Below are 21,094 nucleotides of genomic sequence, written 5' to 3' on the forward strand. Positions count from 1 at the left end.
TTTATTATTTCTCTTTTTGGTTAAAAGCGTATACAAAGCAGGACATTGGTAGCTCTGCAGTAACAGTGGCTACCATAAGTCGGACAGAATGCGATTTCCCTTCAGCTTTTTGTGAGTTCCAAGATCTTATTTCAGCTCATAAGACCGAAGTAAATATTTCTATCTCTGAACTGAGGAATTATTTCATTTTTAGAAAATCTGAATTTGATGGTGCTCCAGTTTCAAATTTTCTATTGAAATTCCATATTTACCCCTAGAAAGTCACTTGTCGTAACATGGCAGCTCCTGAATGAACTCTCCTCTCGTAGAAAGATGCTGTCACTGGTGAAATCTGCAGTTTCATTGTTAATTTGCTATAATTCTTGCTGAAACTCTTTCGGAAACAGGCACATTCAAATAATTTTGGCGTTGAGTCCATGTTATTCGGAGAGTTACTAATTTGATCCGAGCCTCGGTAAAGTCCTGAGTTGGGGAAACAGTATGTGGTTTACTCATGAGATATGATTCATACATCTGAGAGAGATAATGCTGAAGTTCAACATTTTTCTTTCATTTGAGGAACGGATAGCAAAGCGCAGTAGATCCCCGAAGACTCTCCGATAGGCTGAACACACATTCGTCAGTACAATCTGATTGCCTATTAATGGCGCATGTGACTAGTTACTAGATAAAGGAACTCTGTATAGCCTACGCACACCAATATTTGGGAACAGAAGTTAATACCTTACGCACTTTACTCCTTACTAACGTACGAACTACAGCCATGACAGATCTTGGTCTACCAAGCAACTGCTGCTCAGCCCGAAAGTCTGCAGATTACGAGTGACGCGTAGTCAGCGCGACGAATCCTGTCGGCCGTTATTCTTGGCTTCCTAGACCGGGACCGCTATCTCACCGTCAGACCAGCCTTCAAGGTACGAGGCAGGCACGCTGCCTCTAGACCGCGGGGCCGTCACTACTAGAATCTATTATACACCATTGAGCCACGGTATTTTGACCACCTGCTTAATACAGTGTAAGACCACATGTAGAGCCCAGAACCTTGCCCAGTCGACAGAACATCAATTGAATGAGGTGGCGGGTGGTGTTCTGGGATATCTAATATCGAAAGCGCAACAGCAGGTTTTCCAGTTGACGTACATTGCGTGACTATGGTGATGTAGCACGAACCACGAATCAAGTTGAATCACGGATTTTCAAACGAGTTTATATTCGGGCTATTTGTGGCCACAGCATTATAAAACAAATTCTTTGTCGTATTCCTAGCACCAGTCCTTTACAATCCTGGCAGAGTGACATGGCGCAGTGTCCAAATGAAAGCGGTTATCAGCTGAGAACACCGCTGACATGAACGGATGAACTTGGCTACCACTAACGTCCAGATATCGGACAGCTGTTAGGAACTGGTGTAGCGGCATAAATATATCGTCCAGACCATCATATTACCTCTACCGGCCTGTCTTCGCCCAACAGCTCAATCAGGGGCCGTAGCCTCCGATGATAAGCGGCATAAACGTGCTCGGCCGTTGATGTGATGGACCTGGAATCTGGATTCATCGGATCAGGCGATCTTTTCCCATTCCACAGTCCAGTCGGGATGATTTTGTGCCCACCTCATGCGTTGTTGTTGGTGAAGTGCAGTCATCATTGGGGTACACTGTACGACAGGGTCTTCGACTCCGCAGTCCCATGGCAGCAGTTTTCGCTGAACTATGGGCTGTGAAATATTCCCCGTGTCACCAACGCGGTACCTCTGAGCAATTTCTCTAAATGTGGTGTTGGAGTCGCTCTGAAGAATGCGTGATAGCGTCCACTGGCCTCTGGAGTCAATTAGGCGCTGTCAACATGCAGTTGAATGATGAGTTCTTGTTTGCTCATTATTACACCACTTTCGATACGTGCTCACGACAGTGCCATGAAAGGAGCCAACAAGCTGTGCCGTTACGGAAATCCTGCTATCAAGGTGCCGTGCCATCACAATTTGACTTCTATCAAACACGGAGAGATCACCCGCTTTTCCTTTGCTGACGCCAGAGACGCAACTAACAACAAGTCGTTAGACTTGCCCTATATATACCTTGCTGCCAGTGGTCACGTGTATCTCTCCACTATCCAGGCACGATAAATGTTCCCGTGCCGAACTGGACATAATGTAAAGACTTCATAGGTCTGTGAAGGAGGTGAAAGAGGGGTGTCTCTGAAGACCGTTTACAATGTATATTTCTCAATATTGTATAATCATTGGTACATAATGCCCTATGCACTGTGTTTTTCACTTGGCACTTTATTTTTCCACATAAATCTCCACAGTGACTCAGCCATCTGTCCAACAATAGGACAAAATGTTTGAGGCTACTCTCTTAAAATGTCGTATTCTCACTGTCGTGCCAGCAATTCACCTCTGATCTTACATCATCATCACTTTGAAATATGTCCCGGAAAGAGATGGTACCACTTGGTGCTAGATCAGGACTATACGGTGGATGCTGCACAATCTCCCACCTAAATTTAGATATCATTTTGCCATACTCTAACGTCTATCTCACTTTTTCCAGACTTCCACCGACTGATGATGAATTTCCACCATAGGCACAATCTTGCCTTGTGGAATCGAACCGCTCGAACTTCCTGTTTAGACCACTACTCCACATGACCTTCCATATTTAACTGGCTTTTGTCACCAATATGGTACTGTACGGTGCTACCAACCGATAATGAAATACCAACGGAAACACCAAGTTCCGCTACAATTGTAATCAGTCTAGGACCACGTGTGTTGATGGTAAACATCTTGTAAACAGATTTTAGGGAACCTCCCATATGGTTTGTTTTCCATAACTGTAACTTTCTAATTTCAGAGTTACAGATTGAATGTCATCTAATGTAACATGACATTGCTATAGGGCAGACGCGCCTGTAGTAAAAATACGTGTAAACATGCCTTCTCAGTCAGCAATCATTGTCGCAATGTATTTTATACGCTCTCAAGCGTGAAACCCATTCACCCACACAAACCACTCCTCGTTATGTAAGGAGAAAGACGACAAGAAGAGATAGGAACGGGTAAAAAAATTCTATAAGAGGGAAGATAACGTCAATGATATATGGTGTCACCACCATAGATTCAGAACGGAAAATGTCTTTCAAGAAGAACATATCTAGAATCTTTATATATTAGCAGCGGGAGTTTAAAGTTGAATTTTAAATGGGTTCACCGATTAACATTTGATGATAAACATAATATTAGAGAAAAATAGACTGGCTTCAGATGTATGACATCTTTCTTTCCATTCCTCCCTACCTTTATCTTGGTTCGTAAGATATATCCCTTTTGAAACTAGTTTAACTTTAATTAGCAAAAATAATTCCTTTTAATGAAGGAAAATAACAGATAAAAATGTCTGGTGTGAATGGGAAAGGAGGCATGCGGAGAAGTTGGGGGTGAAGAGAAATATGGGTGGGTAGGGTAAAGGGGTGCTGAATCGACTGAGGAAGGGTGCAGTCACGTGGATCGTAGAGAAGGGAAGGAGGCGGTTCTTATTATTGCCTGACGTTAATTTTGGAGCAATGGTGTCGGGTCATAACTCAATGCGGGGGTGGTCTGTTATTAAGTAAGACGCGTGGGAGGAGCGTGGTGGCGATAATTTAGCAAATCCTTGCTCAGGAATAATTAGTCGCAGTATCAGCAGCGCTCCGATATAGATGGGTTTGCAGCAAGAAAGCAATGTGGCTTTATAGGCATGTGATCCAATAAAGATAAAGAAAGGTAAATGAATGTGTTGGCGTGAAGAACAAACCTGGGAGTTCGTGAATTTGTGTTCTCTTATATTCATACACACTGCTTCGAAATAAGTATTATTATTCACTTACAAACCTCGAACCTTTCAAGATATACTCCTAAATAGTTCATTTCAAACAGGAAGTAAATGTTTCCTTCTTCTTATTCTCCTTCTTAACGTTGTCCCACAGGGAAAGAACACATTTTTCGGATCGTAAAACGCCGTATTAATCTATCAAACATATCAGCTGGGCGCTATTAAAATGAATCATGTCTAGCCATTGTTGCTTAGGCCTTTCAGTTAGCGTCGACCATTCTTCTTCCTAACGTTGTTCATTTTTCGGATCGCATAACGCCATTTTGATAAATAAAACACCTCAGCTGGGTGTAACTTAACGCATTTTAGTTCAGAATTGACCTATTCAATCATAGTTTTACCTGGACGTCGACCACGGACTTAAGGCCGCATTATTAACATACATAAATACTACAGTTCGAGAGTTTAAAAAGGCTATTATTTCATATCAAAAATTAAGTTCTCAGAAGGGAACCATAATTTAATTTCATCGATCGCAAATGTTTTTTAAGATTATTTCAATTAGTAAATAGGCCTATCATCAGGTCTAAATAGAGCGCTTAACCACGCACATGACGTAGGGAAGCCTCGGGTCGAAAGTAACACGGGTAAATTGTACCATTCAAATTCGACGCAATTTCATACAGCCTCAGACATTCGCTGCTAGAGTTTTTAACATTACCGAATGTTGTCTTTAAAATGGTGATGTGAGGTCAATTATAATATTTCTCGTGAGAACGATAGTAACATATTATATTTGAGCCCACGCAAAGCATTCCTTTTACTCTGTACCTGTTTTTGTGCTTTATGCTACAGGATTAATTACCAGAACAATTTTAACGCGTTTATTCTTTTATTTTATTAATTTGTTGATAATTCATTTAAAACCACACATGTACACATGCAGGTAAGCATTGGAAATTACCAACAAGAGCTAAAGCTCATTCGTACAGGCGGTTGGACTCAAACAATACAGAAAATCAATCATAAAATAAAGTTAATTGTGCCCAATATTAATAAAAAATTAGAATATTTTTAAACTTAAACACGAAAGACTAAATATGCACAATGTTTAAAATAAGAAAATTAGTAAATTAACACGAAATTCGATTTGAGTGCCCAAACAGCTTCTCTCATTATTACGTGTACACTTTTCCTCTTTATAAGTACTGCTTTTTTATCTGTATCTATTTTAATCTCAGAAGATTCAGCTGATTGCTTCAATTTGTTACTTAATTGTAAATATCATGAAATAAGTGCTTCCATGACTCCTTGTTACATATTATTTTATGATAATACAATATACGGCATGATTCTGCCAAATACGAGTATAAATAAAATTTTATACTAAAGTTGACCTTACACCGAGCTCGGTAGTTGCAGTCGTTTAAGTGCGGTCGGTATACAGTATTCGGGAGATAGTGGGTTAGAAGCCCGCCATCGGCAGCCCTGAAAATGGTTTTCCGTGGTTTCCCATTTTCACACCAGGCAAATATGCTGGGGCTGTACCTTAATTAAGGCTATGGCCGCTTCCTTCCCACTCTTAGCTCTTTACTATCCCAAAGTTGCCATAAAACCTATCTGTGTCGGTGTGTCGTAAAACAACTTGTAACAAAACAAAAAAAACCGAGAAAATCAGCTGTCCATTGAGTCCCCTTACAGCGGGGACAAATAAATAATAATTGTGAACGTGTATTTGGTTATTTTGAAAAGAACTGATGATGATGATGCTTGTTGTTTAAAGGGGCCTAACATGTAAGGTCATCGGCCCTGAAAAAAATTACTGCGATGTAAGTATTCACAAATGTTCATAGAATTCCTTCCAGTCTTGACTTACAATTACTGTACTTCGGCCACTGTTAAGTATACATAGAAGGAAATGGGTAAATTCTTACAGTATATAGACGCCAGTCTCTAAATTACACCTGGGATTTGTCTGATCTTTCGTTGACATACAGCGGTGGGTATGGGGAAGGAGTGGGGGGGGGGGAAGTACTGAGACGTTGAGGAAAAAAGCGTACTTTCTTTTGAAGCTCTACTTTAAAAAAATAAAAATTATTTTCTGCTTCCTTCAAAAAAAGGCTGCCAAAGACAAACCAAACTCAACAAAAACAAGAAAAGGGAAACAATAGAAGGAAATTTGTCTCTGACGGTCTGCTTATACTACACAAACAGTTTCTAGATTCAAAAAAACTTACATTAATCACCAAACATTGCCTTTTAAGGGGAGTATCAGAGGTCTATCCTGGTAATGTTATGTTAATTTAACAGCTTTACATCCAGGTTTCTCTGGAACTGTCGAAGGTAATAAAATGAAATTTTTATAGGATATAGAAACATATCTAATACCTATATTGCTCTATTTTCTTGGTTCTACCTTTATAAGAAATCAGGATATGGATTTTTAAAATTAAGACCTTACATTTTTAAATTGATTTATTTTAAAGAATATTTATGATCCAATTATGTGTGGTATCTTCACCATTGTAGATTCGTATAAAGACAATAATGCTGTTAATGAAAGGTAACAATTTCTGAGATTTTTTCAGAAATCACACTTGAAAGACTTGAAATCACACTACAAGACGTAGATGTTACCATATCTCTTACCATATAAACACCACATTGCTGATGGGGCCTACTTATATAAATTACTTCATTCTAGAGAAAATAGTTCTAGATATATCTTGTCTTAACTGAACAAGTGTCATGGAGAAATGTCTTGTGCAGTAACATCATTAACAAAAAATTATAAACACTTACAGTCATCTAAATTAAAGAGGAAACTCCAGATAACATTTTTTTACCTATTCCGCCTTTTATACTTCCCTTCAACTAGGAAACATACTTGAGATGTACACTGACTGACAGAGCAAATGCAACACCAAGAAGGAGTGGTTCGAAAGGGATGAAAGTTGGGGAAAAAACAGAGACGGCACGGACGAATAATTGATGTTTATTTCAAACCGATATGCAGGTTACACAATGCGCACGGCACCGACTCAGTAGGATGTAGGACCACCGCGAGCGGCGATGCACGCAGAAACACGTCGAGGTACAGAGTCAATAAGAGTGCGGATGGTGTCCTGAGGGATAGTTCTCCATTCTCTGTCAACCATTTGCCACAGTTGGTCGTCCGTACGAGGCTGAGGCAGAGTTTGCAAACGGCGTCCAATGAGATCCTACACGTGTTCGATTGGTGAGAGATCCGGAGAGTACGCTGGCCACGGAAGCATCTGTACACCTCGTAGAGCCTGTTGGGAGATGCGAGCAGTGTGTGGGCGGGCATTATCCTGCTGAAACAGAGCATTGGGCAGCCCCTGAAGGTACGGGAGTGCCACCGGCCGCAGCACATGCTGCACGTAGCGGTGGGCATTTAACGTGCCTTGAATACGCACTAGAGGTGACGTGGAATCATACGCAATAGCGCCCCAAACCATGATGCCGCGTTGTCTAGCGGTAGGGCGCTCCACAGTTACTGCCGGATTTGACCTTTCTCCACGCCGACGCCACACTCGTCTGCGGTGACTATCACTGACAGAACAGAAGCGTGACTCATCGGAGAACACGACGTTCCGCCATTCCCTCATCCAAGTCGCTCTAGCCCGGCACCATGCCAGGCGTGCACGTCTATGCTGTGGAGTCAATGGTAGTCTTCTGAGCGGACGCCGGGAGTGCAGGCCTCCTTCAACCAATCGACGGCAAATTGTTCTGGTCGATATTGGAACAGCCAGGGTGTCTTGCACATGCTGAAGAATGGCGGTTGACGTGGCGTGCGGGGCTGCCACCGCTTGGCGGCGGATGCGCCGATCCTCGCGTGCTGACGTCACTCAGGCTGCGCCTGGACCCCTCGCACGTGCCACATGTCCCTGCGCCAACCATCTTCGCCACAGGCGCTGCACCGTGGACACATCCCTATGGGTATCGGCTGCGAATTGACGAAGCGACCAACCTGCCCTTCTCAGCCCGATCACCATACCCCTCGTAAAGTCGTCTGTCTGCTGGAAATGCCTCCGTTGACGGCGGCCTGGCATTCTTAGCTATACACGTGTCCTGTGGCACACGACAAGACGTTCTACAATGACTGTCGGCTGAGAAATCACGGTACGAAGTGGGCCATTCGCCAACGCCGTGTCCCATTTATCGTTCGCTACGTGCGCAGCACAGCGGCGCATTTCACATCATGAGCATACCTCAGTGACGTCAGTCTACCCTGCAATTGGCATAAAGTTCTGACCACTCCTTCTTGGTGTTGCATTTGCTCTGTCAGTCAGTGTATATGGAAATAATATTCGGTGAAGTCCAGCAGAAAAATCTCTAGTACAGTTATTCACAATTCAGAAAAATAATTAAAAAAAACAAGCAAACAAGATCGAGATCCAAATGCTTGAATTTAGACACCTAAAATTTGTACTGTAAAATTTAAAATTCTTTGCTGTAGAAATATTGACTGTATGTCGGTCTGAAAGTTGAAATTCAATACATTTTGATTAATTACACATTAGCTGAGAAATATTTCCTTTTCTGTTTAATGAGTAGTCAAAGGATTTTAAGGTGCATCACCTTTCTAAACATGTAACTATTTTCATACACATAGGTATTTTGGGACATGAAATTAAGCAAAATAAACACATTTTCTATGCATCTTTTGCATCTTTCTGTGAGATTACTACATTTTGCCACCATATTCCTATTATTTCATGCTTCGGCACCTTTTTCCCTCATTTTAATCTGTGTTTTTAAAAGATTAGACAGTTTTTTCTGAACAGGTTTTTTTAAAAAAATTTGTTCAATCAGAAGTCAATAAATATTAAAATATAATTGATGGAAACCATCACTAATTCATAGCCCAGCAGCCATCAAGCAGGCGCAGCACTTACCAACAAAGACCTAGAGTTGGAACATTTTGCAGTGCATGGCTATAGGTATTTGCCTAATGTGATTGAGTTTGGAAGAAGGTATGGATAAGGATGGATAGTGGGAGAAGTTGATGAGTGTTAGGGACAACATTGATGGAATTGCTAAATAAAAATTCGAATTCAATTTAAAAACAATCCAACTGTGGAAACCTTTGCAACTTGGACTGAACTCCCTCTACGAGTGCTGACAGGATATGCTCCAATGGTTTCTGTAGATGTCGAGCAAAGTTTCTGTATAATATAAGTATCTAATGAGCTCAAAGCACCAGCGTCTTAGTGTCAAAAACATTGAAATGTTGTGTGTAATCCAATACGACAAGTGTATTAATTATTAGAACCCGGTAAGTGGGATAAAGAAAGTTCATGTAACCTTAATAAAACGAGTTCATCAACACCTTTTATGCACATTTTTGTATGTATTTTCAGAACCTTACTTCCCCCCGGCAATCTCCTTTTCTCACCATATTTTCCATCTTAAAATCCCTTCCCTATTGATGAGAATGTGGCATTACAGCGAGGTAGGGATGGAGGGAGAGCTGTTTAATATTAATCTTAAAGAAGTAACAACAACATTCCTTATAAGTTATGTCGTCACGCGGTTCGAGTCAGGGGCAAACAAAGGTTGTACTCGAGTGTCATTTTACCCCAGGTTTCTCCGTGTTCATTCCTGACAGCTGCTAGGAAAGAACCTCGATTCATGTTCCAGTACCGTTACAGTAGAGATAGATCTAAATACGAGTAAGGATTGATACCCTCGATGTTATGACCCTTGAAAGAGGAATAATAACTGTTATACGGAATCTATGTAAACAGAAATACAAGTAATCGATTAAGCCAATGAGACCGCCAGACTGAATTTATTATACGCTGGCATGTTATTATTTATTATACACAGGCATATTTGGTTGTAATTCTTCTTAAAACAATACTCCCCACCACTTACAGTAGGCCAGAACTTGATAGCTGACTACTCACTCTTAACATGATACATTTCATATACCGGTATTGAGAAAATATACTCTATACGGAGTGGGTTTTAAAAAGCGCGTTGAGTACTCTTTGACCTGAGCTATATTGCGAACTACTAGAAAATACGTAGGGTTGGTTATGTTCATAAAACATTTTTCCTACTGTGATAACTTTTACTTTCCTAATTAACTGGTAATTAGTAAGAGCCCCGCAGAACAGAGTTTCATCAACAAAACTCTACACTCATACGTTTTTATACATGTTAGAGATCGCTCAGTTCTCTAGTCGGAACCATATAATAATAATAATAATAATAATAATAATAATAATAATAATAATAATAATAATAATAATAATAATAATAATAATGTCGACAGACTATTCGTCATTGCTCTGAAAGTGTGAGTTGGACACGTTCCTATATCATATGATTAGCTGAGGCTTCATCCGGGCACTTGGGTGGATTTTTCTTTTCTAGCAGTCTCTAGTAAAACGTTGACGGAATCCTTGCTTCCCTAAGATTCTGAAGATAATAAATTCATTTCTATTATAAACCTTGTGTGTGTGTGTGTGTGTGTGTGTGTGTGTGTGTGTGTGTGTGTGCGTGCGTGTGCGGGGGGGCATTGAAAGTGCACGTGGTAAGACATTCAAGGAAGGGAGGATTAAGTGAGGACCAAACGAACGCGTGTTTTTACTCATTCATGTGATAAGTTGCAATCTACTGCAGTGGGATCTTTTAGACACATGTATGTACACAAATCCATGGTTCAGTTCAATAGTAATACAACTCAAACTAGAAAGCTATCCAGCAAAAAGATTTTTTTTTTTTTTGCTATTTGCTTTACATCGCACCGACACAGATATGCCTTATGGCGACGATGGGATAGGAAAGGCCTAGGAATTGGAAGGAAGCGGCCGTGGCCTTAATTAAGATACAGCCCCGGCATTTGCCTGGTGTGAAAATGGGAAACCACGGAAAACCATCTTCAGGGCTGCCGACAGTGGGGCTCGAACCCACTATCTCCCGATTACTGGATACTGGCCGCACTTAAGCGACTGCAGCTATCGAGCTCGGTACACAAAGATTTTAAGATTTCAGCAGGTCAATTGAAAATAAACATTAACTTTTTTCAAATTATTTTACCACATTTATTCTATGGGTAAAATTGTACAGGTAGTGGTTTTCTCGGCATGTAATTCAATTAATTACGAATGGCTGTTGTATTAGAACTAAAACATTTTTCTTATCTTCCCGCAAGACCTCATTTGTTGGCAAAACACTCACAGCTTTCTTACAATGAATATAATATACAGTTTGGATTTTAAGGATACAAATATCTAAACACTGACCATTTTAGATTTGAAGCAGTATTAAAATGAGCCGTCGAGATATGCCATGACCATATGATGCTCCGGTTCAAAGAACACCGTGGAATTTTGTTGTTATTCAACACCAAAATGCAGATTGATGTATCAAAACAAATTTTGCTAATAAGACAACCGATGAAGCACAGTCAATACTCAATAATTAGCACGTATTAGACTCTCAGTAATATATTAATACATTGAAACATCCGATTAAGTATCCTACTTTAAATTAACAGGAGCAAGATTGCCAACTCTCCGGTTTTGAACCGAAATTCCGGCTTTTAGAGAAACTGTTTAGTCTCCGGTTACACATTTACACCGGATGCCAAATCTCCGGTTATGACGAGATTTTGTCAGATGTGAGAATGATGAAGTTTATATGTTAAGACAATTTCATCACCGAAATGCTCGGTGATGTCAAATATAAGTGCTCTCATGCTCTGGTTATCCGGATGATTCCTAAATAACCGGGCGAGTTGGCCGTGCGCGTAGAGGCGCGCGGCTGTGAGCTTGCATCCGGGAGATAGTAGGTTCGAATCCCACTATCGGCAGCCCTGAAAATGGTTTTCCGTGGTTTCCCATTTTCACACCAGGCAAATGCTGGGGCTGTACCTTAATTAAGGCCACGGCCGCTTCCTTCCAACTCCTAGGCCTTTCCTATCCCATCGTCGCCATAAGACCTATCTGTGTCGGCGCGACGTAAAGCCCCTAGCAAAAAAAAAAAAAGATTCCTAAATAGAGGAACTCCAGGTCGGTTCAGAAAATTATAGGTAAGCCTTTACATTGGCGGTGTATCGGGATCGAACACGCTAACTTGGGCTCAGAAAACCATCATTCTTTCATATAAATCACTCAGATAAGTCGGTTCAGAAATGTAGGAAGGGAAAAGATGTTTCAGTGTCACCCACGAGTAAGAGAAATCATGCTAACGACTACGAAATGGTTCAGTGAAATATCTCGCTATTTGCTTTCCGGATGAGTAAGGTGACATTCAAACAGAAGGCAGCGTAGTGCAGGAAAGAGCCGTTATGAGAATGTAATGAATAAGGTGGTAACATATACGCTGAAAAGGTAGGGTGGGTTCACGGAAGAGAGTGGCGTGCCAGCACGGAGGTTTATTTGAGAGGTTGAGACTCGGAATTAAATGACTATCATTTATATGCTGGGTAGCAGCTCGCCAATAAGACCAAATGTCTGTAGTTTTATCCAGAGGAACACATTCTTCGACACACCTAATTCATTAGAAGCAACGAATGACTTATCTTACCAAGTCATTTATAAACGGAATTAAACTCTTGCATGTTCCCCCACCGAGACGCATATTCTTCATTTGTAATTCTATTGAATATCTATTCCTTAACAAACCATACCACTACCCTTACCCTGGTAACGTCATTACAGAGAACAACTGGAGTGCTACTATAAACATTTAAAAATAGAAAAAAAATACCTTAGCCAAGAAAGCATTTACAAGTAAAAGGGAAATGACAAAACCCTTCTCTGGAGCACTTTGTTTAGAGTGTGTTGGATGTTCAGAAATAAGACGAAAGGTGTATTGAATCAGCAGAGTTATAGGAGTTAATAAGTCCCTCTGAGCATTAAACTGTCTTCCCGGCAATCCAGAGTCAGTTTTTCGCACAACATGCACACCATAATTTCTACTGCTATCTTCTATATAATAAAAGAATTTGCTAAAAACAGTTTTGGCAAATTGCTTCATTTTTATTTTATTCTCTCCGGAATTACCTGACGGTGAATCATGAGACATTGATAGGTCTCTAAGTTCAGCCAACTTTGAGTAATCATAAAATCAAATCATTAATAATGATCACTCCAATAATTGCAGGCGAAGCCTTACCCTAACCCGCAATACATTATGTAGTTGTCCTTCTCTGTAGTGAAACGGTTAATGTGATTAGCTGCCGTCCTCGGGGTCCCGGGTTCGATTCCAGGTACTGCCAGAAATTTAAGAATGGCAGGTATGTGGTTGGAATGGTACATGCAGCTCACCTCTAATGGGTGTGTGCCTGAAAAGAGCTGCATCACCTCGGGATGAGGACACAAGTTTACTTTGTCCGACTCATTGGCTGAATGGTCAGCGTACTGGCCTTCGGTTCTGAGGGTCCCGGGTTCGATTCCTGGCCGGGAACCTTCATTGGTTAATTCCAGTAGCGCGGGAGATGGGTGTTTGTGCTGTCCCTAACATCCCTGCAACTCACACAACACACGTAACACTCTCCTCCACCACAATAACACGCGGTTACCTACACATGGCAGATGCCGTCCACCCTCATCGGAGGGTCTGCCTTACATGGGCTGCACTCGGTTAGAAATAGCCACACGAAATTAAATTATGTAGTTAGCAGGTTGCTAAGTGACCAATACTTTCATATGATTTTTATCCTTAGTGATGTCATTGCATGCAGGCATGTTTGATTACTACCTGTCAAGGCAGAGATCCTCTGATCAAGGAAGATTACTATTTGCTGCTAGATACTCTTTGATTCTGTAACCTTTCCCAGCTTCCAAATGCTACAGACTATGTTTTACGTCGCACCGACACAGATAGGTCTTATGGCAACGATGGGACGGTAGAGGGCTGGAAGTGGGAAGGAAGCGGCCGTGTCCTTAATTAAGGTACAGCCCCAGCATTTGCCTGGTGTGAAAATGGGAAACCACGGAAAACCATCTTCAGGGCTGCCGACAGTGGGGTTCGAACCCACTATCTCCCGAATACTGGATACTGGCCGCACTTAAGCGACTGCAGCTATCGAGCTCGGTCCCAGCTTCCAAATCTATTCAACAGTTGGCAGAGCGTTCCTAATAACTTGCATGCTTCAGTCCATGATTTATTAGTCCCGGTATTCATTTTCTCAGCAAAATGATGGTTGTTGACTACTTTTTTGAACTGGAGTCGATCTTGAATAATTTCCTGTGGCATGTCAATTTCCTGAAGGTCTCCTTCTATTTAACTAAGCCGGTTGTTCTTTACTTTCATTGAGAGAGCAAGGTTGAGAATCATTTTGGTGAGTCTGTCATTATTCTGAGAATGTGGCCATAGAACTTTAATCGCTTTTTCCTGATGGGATCGGCGGTCTTTTCAGAATGCTGATAAAGCTCCAGAGACTTCCGTTTCGTCCAGATTCCCTCTGAGTAGACTGGACCAAAGATTTTCCTCAATATTTTCCTCTCCTGTTTCTCTAAGTCTTTAATAAGTGATATGCCTCCAATGAGTAAGGTTTCCGAGGCGTACAGTGCTTCAGGTTTGATAACTGACTTGTAATGTCTTAATTTTGCGTTCCTGGATATTGAGTTTTGTTATATCAGTTCCACGTGAGATTATAGGCCTTCTGGAATTTTGAGATCCACTCCTTATTTGCTTCACGATTCAAGCCTGATGACTGAATTACTTCTCCTGCGTACTTGAACTTATTCACTTGATTAATTTTGCCGAATTTAGTCTTTAGATTATTATTATTATTATTATTATTATTATTATTATTATTATTATTATTATTATTATTGCTAGTTGCTTTACATCGCACCGACACAGATAGGTCTTATGGCGGCGATGGGACAGGAAAGGGCTAGGAGAGGGAAGGAAGCGGCCGTGGCCTTAATTAAGGTACAGCCCCAGCATTTGCCTGGTGTGAAAATGGGAAACCACGGAAAACCATTTTCAGGGCTTCCGACAGTGGAGTTCGAACCTACTATCTCCCAAATACTGGATACTGGCCGCACTTAAGCGACTGCAGCTATCAAGCTCGGTATTATTATTATTATTATTATTATTATTATTATTATTATTATTGTTATTATTATTGTCTATATGGATTGAAACAGTGGTTAGCTGGTTCAAGTCTCGTTAGTCGACAGAAAAAAACATCCCAACGTCGGCCATCAGGATACGAGAGGTAGTGATACACAGTTTCTAATCACTAGATAGTGAGCCAAAAGCCTGGATTCAATTCCAAACCTCTCCACAATGTCCATATGGAGTGAGGGCATATGACGCTGTTCATGGTGATTCGTCCGTCGGATAGGGACGTTCTTTGAGCAGAATCGTAGTGCTATTCGACAGGAGTAGGCTATGTGCCGGCACAGGGTTTATCACCCTCTTCCTTCCTACTATAATATATATATAAAATTATTCATTAACGCCTCTGACGAGTTGTCATTAATGCTTTCACGGCCCGTACTTAAAGACATGATACTGTATAGGCTTTTGGGCTTATGCCGTGTCAAGAAAATAAGGTGAAATTCTTAACGTTTCGCAGGGAACTGTGCTCTGCGTCCTCAGAATAAATCTCGACTGTTCACGAGAAAGGCTTCTTAAACAATGACACTTTAAATTTGAAGCGTTATAACAGAAGTGGAAAATGGTACGTTCATCGCCACCAGATGGTCCCCAGGACGTAGCAACGCTAGCGTTCGAATCGGAAGCTGACCAAACCATCACAATCACTCTAAGCGGTTACATAACGTGTTTGCGTAACACATGACATTGGTAGGTGTATGGCATAGACACAAGCCTGGAATGAAACATCTGACGAGGTTGACTTCAGGAAGGGCATCCGGTCGTAAAAACTCGATACGAGAATTCAGTTCACATAATACCCGACACCATAGAGAAACGGGACAGTGGATGGGCACACGCATTATTATTATTATTATTATTATTATTATTATTATTATTATTATTATTATTATTATTATTATTATTATTATGCAACCAGTCCTTGGGTATTTACAAGGAATTCGTCTGACCTCAGAAGTGGGACAAGAATCAAAGTTACTTTTGTCAAATGCAGCCTCAGTTCTGTCAATGTATTTATAAATCGGTTTTATAAGGTTGGGCCTCGAAAGTCCCAATGGTCAAGAAAGGGTTAGCCTCAGATTTGTTTTTTTTTGGATTATAGTTCAAAATTTTTATGGGTGTGGCGATCATTACGAAGGGAAGAGCATATAATTTGCTGTAACATTGATATAGGAGTAGGAATGGTTATTTTAAAGGGTAAAACAAGATCTTCATCAGTCCTATTGAACTGTTTGTGAAGTAACGTAAAAGTTGATGATCATGTGGGTGTGTTTGGAATAAACTTCACAATTTACACCTGTGGCTTCACTAGGAGGGGTGATTCATAAGGAGTTACCGCTACTTACGGAGCTGAATGTAGGATACATTTTGAGCAAGAAATGCCATCTGAACCTGTACCCTATACTCACTACAGTACTTACATAGTTAAAATAATGTGAACGTTGTCAACACATTTTTATTTTTTATTTAACTCTTAACAAATAATCCTTTATTCAAATGCCTCGCGTTCTGAAGCTCAGTATGTGTTTGAATTATTCCATTGCTTCATATAGACATTTTAAAATTTTGAACAAAGTTAGTGCACTTTTCTTATAGAACACTAATATCTGTTACAAATTCCACGAATTCCAGCTACTCGATGCATGAGTTACATTTTGCGTAGTTTACATAATATTTTGAAAAATGTCACTGTCCGGTGCGATACACTTACCTCTCTACGTAGCTGCACACGGTCGCACAAAGCAATAAAGTACTCCAAGACGAATGTTGACCTTCAGAAAATGAGTCAATTAAATAAAGGATTATTCGTGAAGATATAACAGTTTAGGCTTTCACGGCTAGCGTGAAGAAATTATCAACCGGGCATGTGGACCGTGGTGGAATTGTGTACTTTTAATCTTCGGAAGGAGCAGATTTTTTGACTATTTCGGGAGCAATTTACGGTGAAGCTTCGGGAGCTACTAACCAAATTCGACCACGGCCTAGAAACCCGGAAGATTTGTGAAAAGTTATTTGAATTTAATTTTACCCCTCCAACGAAAGAAACTCTAGGAAAATGTGTGCAACTGTGAGCTTGTAACTCCGGGAGATAGTGGGTTCAAACCCTACTGACGGCAGCCTTGAAGATGGTTTTCCGTGTTTTCCCATTTTCACACCAGGCCAATGCTGGGGCTGTACCTTAATTAAGGCCATGGACACTTCCTTCCCATTCCTAGGCCTTTCTTATCCCATCGTCGCCATAAAACCTACTGTGTCGGTGCGACATAAAGCCAATTCTAAAAATAAAAATATATGTGTTATCAACTTTCAGGCTATTATAACTCTTTCAGTATTGAAAATTGGACACAGGTTCATATGGCTTTTTTTGTTTTGTTTTGTTTAATATTTCTTCAAAATTCGGGTTCAAACCCGGCAGAGGTAGTCGGATTTTTGAAGGGCGGAAAAAAGCCCATACGACACTCCATGTCGTACGATGTCGGCATGTAAAAGATCTCTGGTGAAACATTTGGCGTTTACCCGACAAAATTCATTAAATCTCAGCCACACACGCCCAAGAGAGTTTCGGTTTACTCGGTCTGCCATCTAGTGGGCCTAGAGTAAAACGGAACGACGAAATTGACGAGCAGACAGCCAGATGGCGTCAAACTGAAATGTCTGCACACGGTAGCTGAGGCCATACGATTATTATTATTATTATTATTATTATTATTATTATTATTATTATTATTCCGTTAGTGGTGGCAAATCTTCATGAATAGCACTGTATAACAACTTGACTGACACTCATTCTCTCGTAAAACACACCATTAAAATCAGCATGTTTTCTGCACAGCGGATACCTACGTCATGTAGCTTTTTCTAATTTAAATGGTCACGAACTCACTAGGGAAAGTATGAAAGAGATTTTGTAGTCAAAACTAGGGGATTGAGAGGGAGCGGAAACACACTACAAAAGAGACTAAAACAGAGGAACAAAGATAACAGATGAAGACGTGAGCGAGAGAAAAAGCACAGAGATGGAATTTAAAACCTAGGGAGAGGGGTAGGGGATATAAACACTGGACATGAAATATCTGCATTCCGTGGCCGGAGCCCATTTTCAAGGCAAACTTAGTTTATAATGTATACTACGTTGTATAATGTAGCCCTTCCATGAAATCCTCTTGCATTTCTTAATGACATGCTTTGTTCGGGGAGGAATGTGACTTTTATGCAAGCCACCAACACGCCAAAGAACTATAAGCCTCCTAAACTTGAGGATACACTCCCGCAGTACAAAGAGAACTTGTCAAAGAGATTATTATCTCAAGATAGAAACATATATACGCTATCGTGGTTAGTTTCGTTCCCCTCTGATATCGCATAGTTGGTCGGCGCAGGTAAACAAGGGAATTCGATGTAAGTAATGCTAGTCTATCTGACGCTAGGAGCGTAATGTCTTAAATAGCTTAGAATGACTATACATGATACGGCCTGGATACGGAGGCAGACAAATTGATACCACTCCCAGGACCTTCGTTGAACTTCATCTACAATGATCGATCTAATAAGAATGGATGTTCTGAAAAACTCCTCATTAACAGACAGAAAACTAGTCTGCATGGCCTTCACTAATGTCTATACATTTTTTCTATCGCACTGGCAGTTTTGATTCCTTCTTAATAAAGCAATGTTTAATGGGCATATAGTAAATTGCACACGAAGTCTAGAACCTCTTTGTCATTGAAAAGTCTTTCCGTCAAAGGTTTTTTTTCTTCTGAGGGTTCGAAAGCAAATGATAGTCGCATGGTGTTGAAGCTGGACTATAAGGGAGTGTTCCAGAGCTCTCCACTGCATTTCTTCCATATTAGAAGTAGTATAGTAGCAGTAGTAAGCTCTCATCCATCTCTGTAATCGGCTTGATCTTAGGTGCTCGAGGACCCGTACCTAAATTTTTTGTCAACTTTTGCAATATCTTTGGGACGAACAGAGATTTCATCTATAAAATCGCCACTATCAGACTCAAGAAGTTCATAATGATAATCAAGAACCATGCCTGCGGACCTAAAATAAATATTTGACGTGCCTCACTCTTTTGCCTACACTTAACCTCATACGATCTTATTATCTATTGTATCTATATCCATTATTGTTGTTAAGGTACTTTTTGTCCTTGGGAAACCTGAAGCTGTTGCAGGAAGATTTTATAATTAATAATAAATAACACCACCATCAGTAGCAAAATTATCAGTGTGGGACCAATTGTTATTGTGAAGGAGCAAAAGCTGCAGATCGGAATTTAGCGTCTTTTGGAACGAAAATCCTCTCTATCCTTATCCAAGATTTCTCAGCAGTACGAAGTATGGAAAGTTTTCCCTTCAAATATAAAAAACGACGTGAAGAAATTCTATACCTGTCAAAATGTTCCGGGACGACGTGCGTGAGTGAGGTTAGGAATTACTGTCCGATCTTCACGAAAGGACTTGTGCCACTTGTATAGCTGACGCTTCGAAAGAGTACCACACTGTGCTCGCATTCTATGCAATATTTCTGTAGGTTTAACCTCTTCATATGTAAAAACTGAATAATTGTGGATTGCGAAACAGACATAAGGACGTCGTGTTCACTAATCGTAATAATGGTATACAATAACGGCGTGTGGCCTCTGGAAAGGCCTGGTGCAGATCTTTCGAGCTGACACCAATGGGCGACCTGTACGTCTGCGAGCACAGGGTTCCATCTGGGATGAAATTTAATGTTGAAGATGGCACAAATACCCAGTTCCCAAGCCAGAGGTAAAACCAATTATGGTTATCCGCGCGGGAATCGAACTCTGGAATCATTGGACCAAAAGCTAGTATGTTAATCAGTTAGCCAGGGAGCCGGGATAACTATAACAGAAGCAAGTGTACAAGCAAATATGAAGTGTAGAGGGCGTCAAAGTGTGCTTACCGTTATCACTCATGCATTCTAAAGGGTAATTGTCACCCAGGACATGACCGACTCGAATTATCCCGAGAGTAAGGAGAAAACTTCACGCTAGTCATACAGTTACATAAAATATAACGTTGAAAACGAATTATGATGCATGGTACGGACCAAGCCACGAATTCGGGACATTTTTCATTAACAAATTATTTCGAAACGCGGGGCGTAACAGCCAAAATCGTGACTGTCCCGGGAAATGCAGGAAGGTTGGCAAGCCTATCTCGTTTAGTTCTATGCCCATATCTTAAAATCATTACAACTGAATCAATAACATTGTCTCTCTCTGTTTCTATTACTCTCCATGGTCGAATCCATGACTTGTTTTCTAGCGGAGAGCACAGGAATGGCGTTTCGGAACTTCTATGTGGAAACTAAAGTGAAACAACTAGAGATTCATAAAAAATACTCTTCAGAGGAATTAAAGTAATATATATTTGAGGTTGCCGGTTTGAAGTACATTTCAGTCCATTTGCTTTAAAATCAGAAAATGTGGTAGGGAGTGTTTAATCGTTTGATATATCGCATATCGACTTTGTTGTTTCGATTATCGAATCTTTCGCCTTGTACCTGCATTGGTTTGTATGCCTTGTAGGAAAAAAGATTCCAGCTCCATTAAAGGGAAGCCAAGCCCTCAGAGACCATCTGAATTTCAGAGAAGAAATGTCCAAGGACATATGTGCATTCTGAATACAGTAGCTGTTTCATCCAATGAGTGTCAAAAGGGATTTTTTTTCTACTTCAGAAAAGTTCTCTGAACGTTGTACAGCATGAAAAGTACGTATGTTGTTTAACAAATCCTGAGAATTACTCTACTTTCCTTCTGAGAGTACCGAGACCTCTTTTTTCAGAAAAAATACACTGGTTGATTCTAATATTCTTCTAGGTAACCTATCATCCTCCATTCGCCCCACATGAACCCACCACTGAAGCCGGTTTATAAGCACAGCTACATCCACTGAAATAAAATGGCGTATGGCTTTTAGTGCCGGGGGTGTCCGAAGACAAGTCTTTTGATTTGACACCCGTAGACGACCTGCGCTTCGTGATGAGGATGAAATGTTGATGAAGACGTCACATACACCCAGCCACCGTGCCAGCGAAATTAACCAATTATTGTTAAAATTCCCGACCCTGCCGGGAATCGAACCCGGGACCCTTGTGACCAAAGGCCAACACGCTTACCATTTAGCCATGGAGCC

Source organism: Anabrus simplex, chromosome 3, assembly GCF_040414725.1.
Source record: "Anabrus simplex isolate iqAnaSimp1 chromosome 3, ASM4041472v1, whole genome shotgun sequence".
Taxonomy (NCBI): domain Eukaryota; kingdom Metazoa; phylum Arthropoda; class Insecta; order Orthoptera; family Tettigoniidae; genus Anabrus; species Anabrus simplex.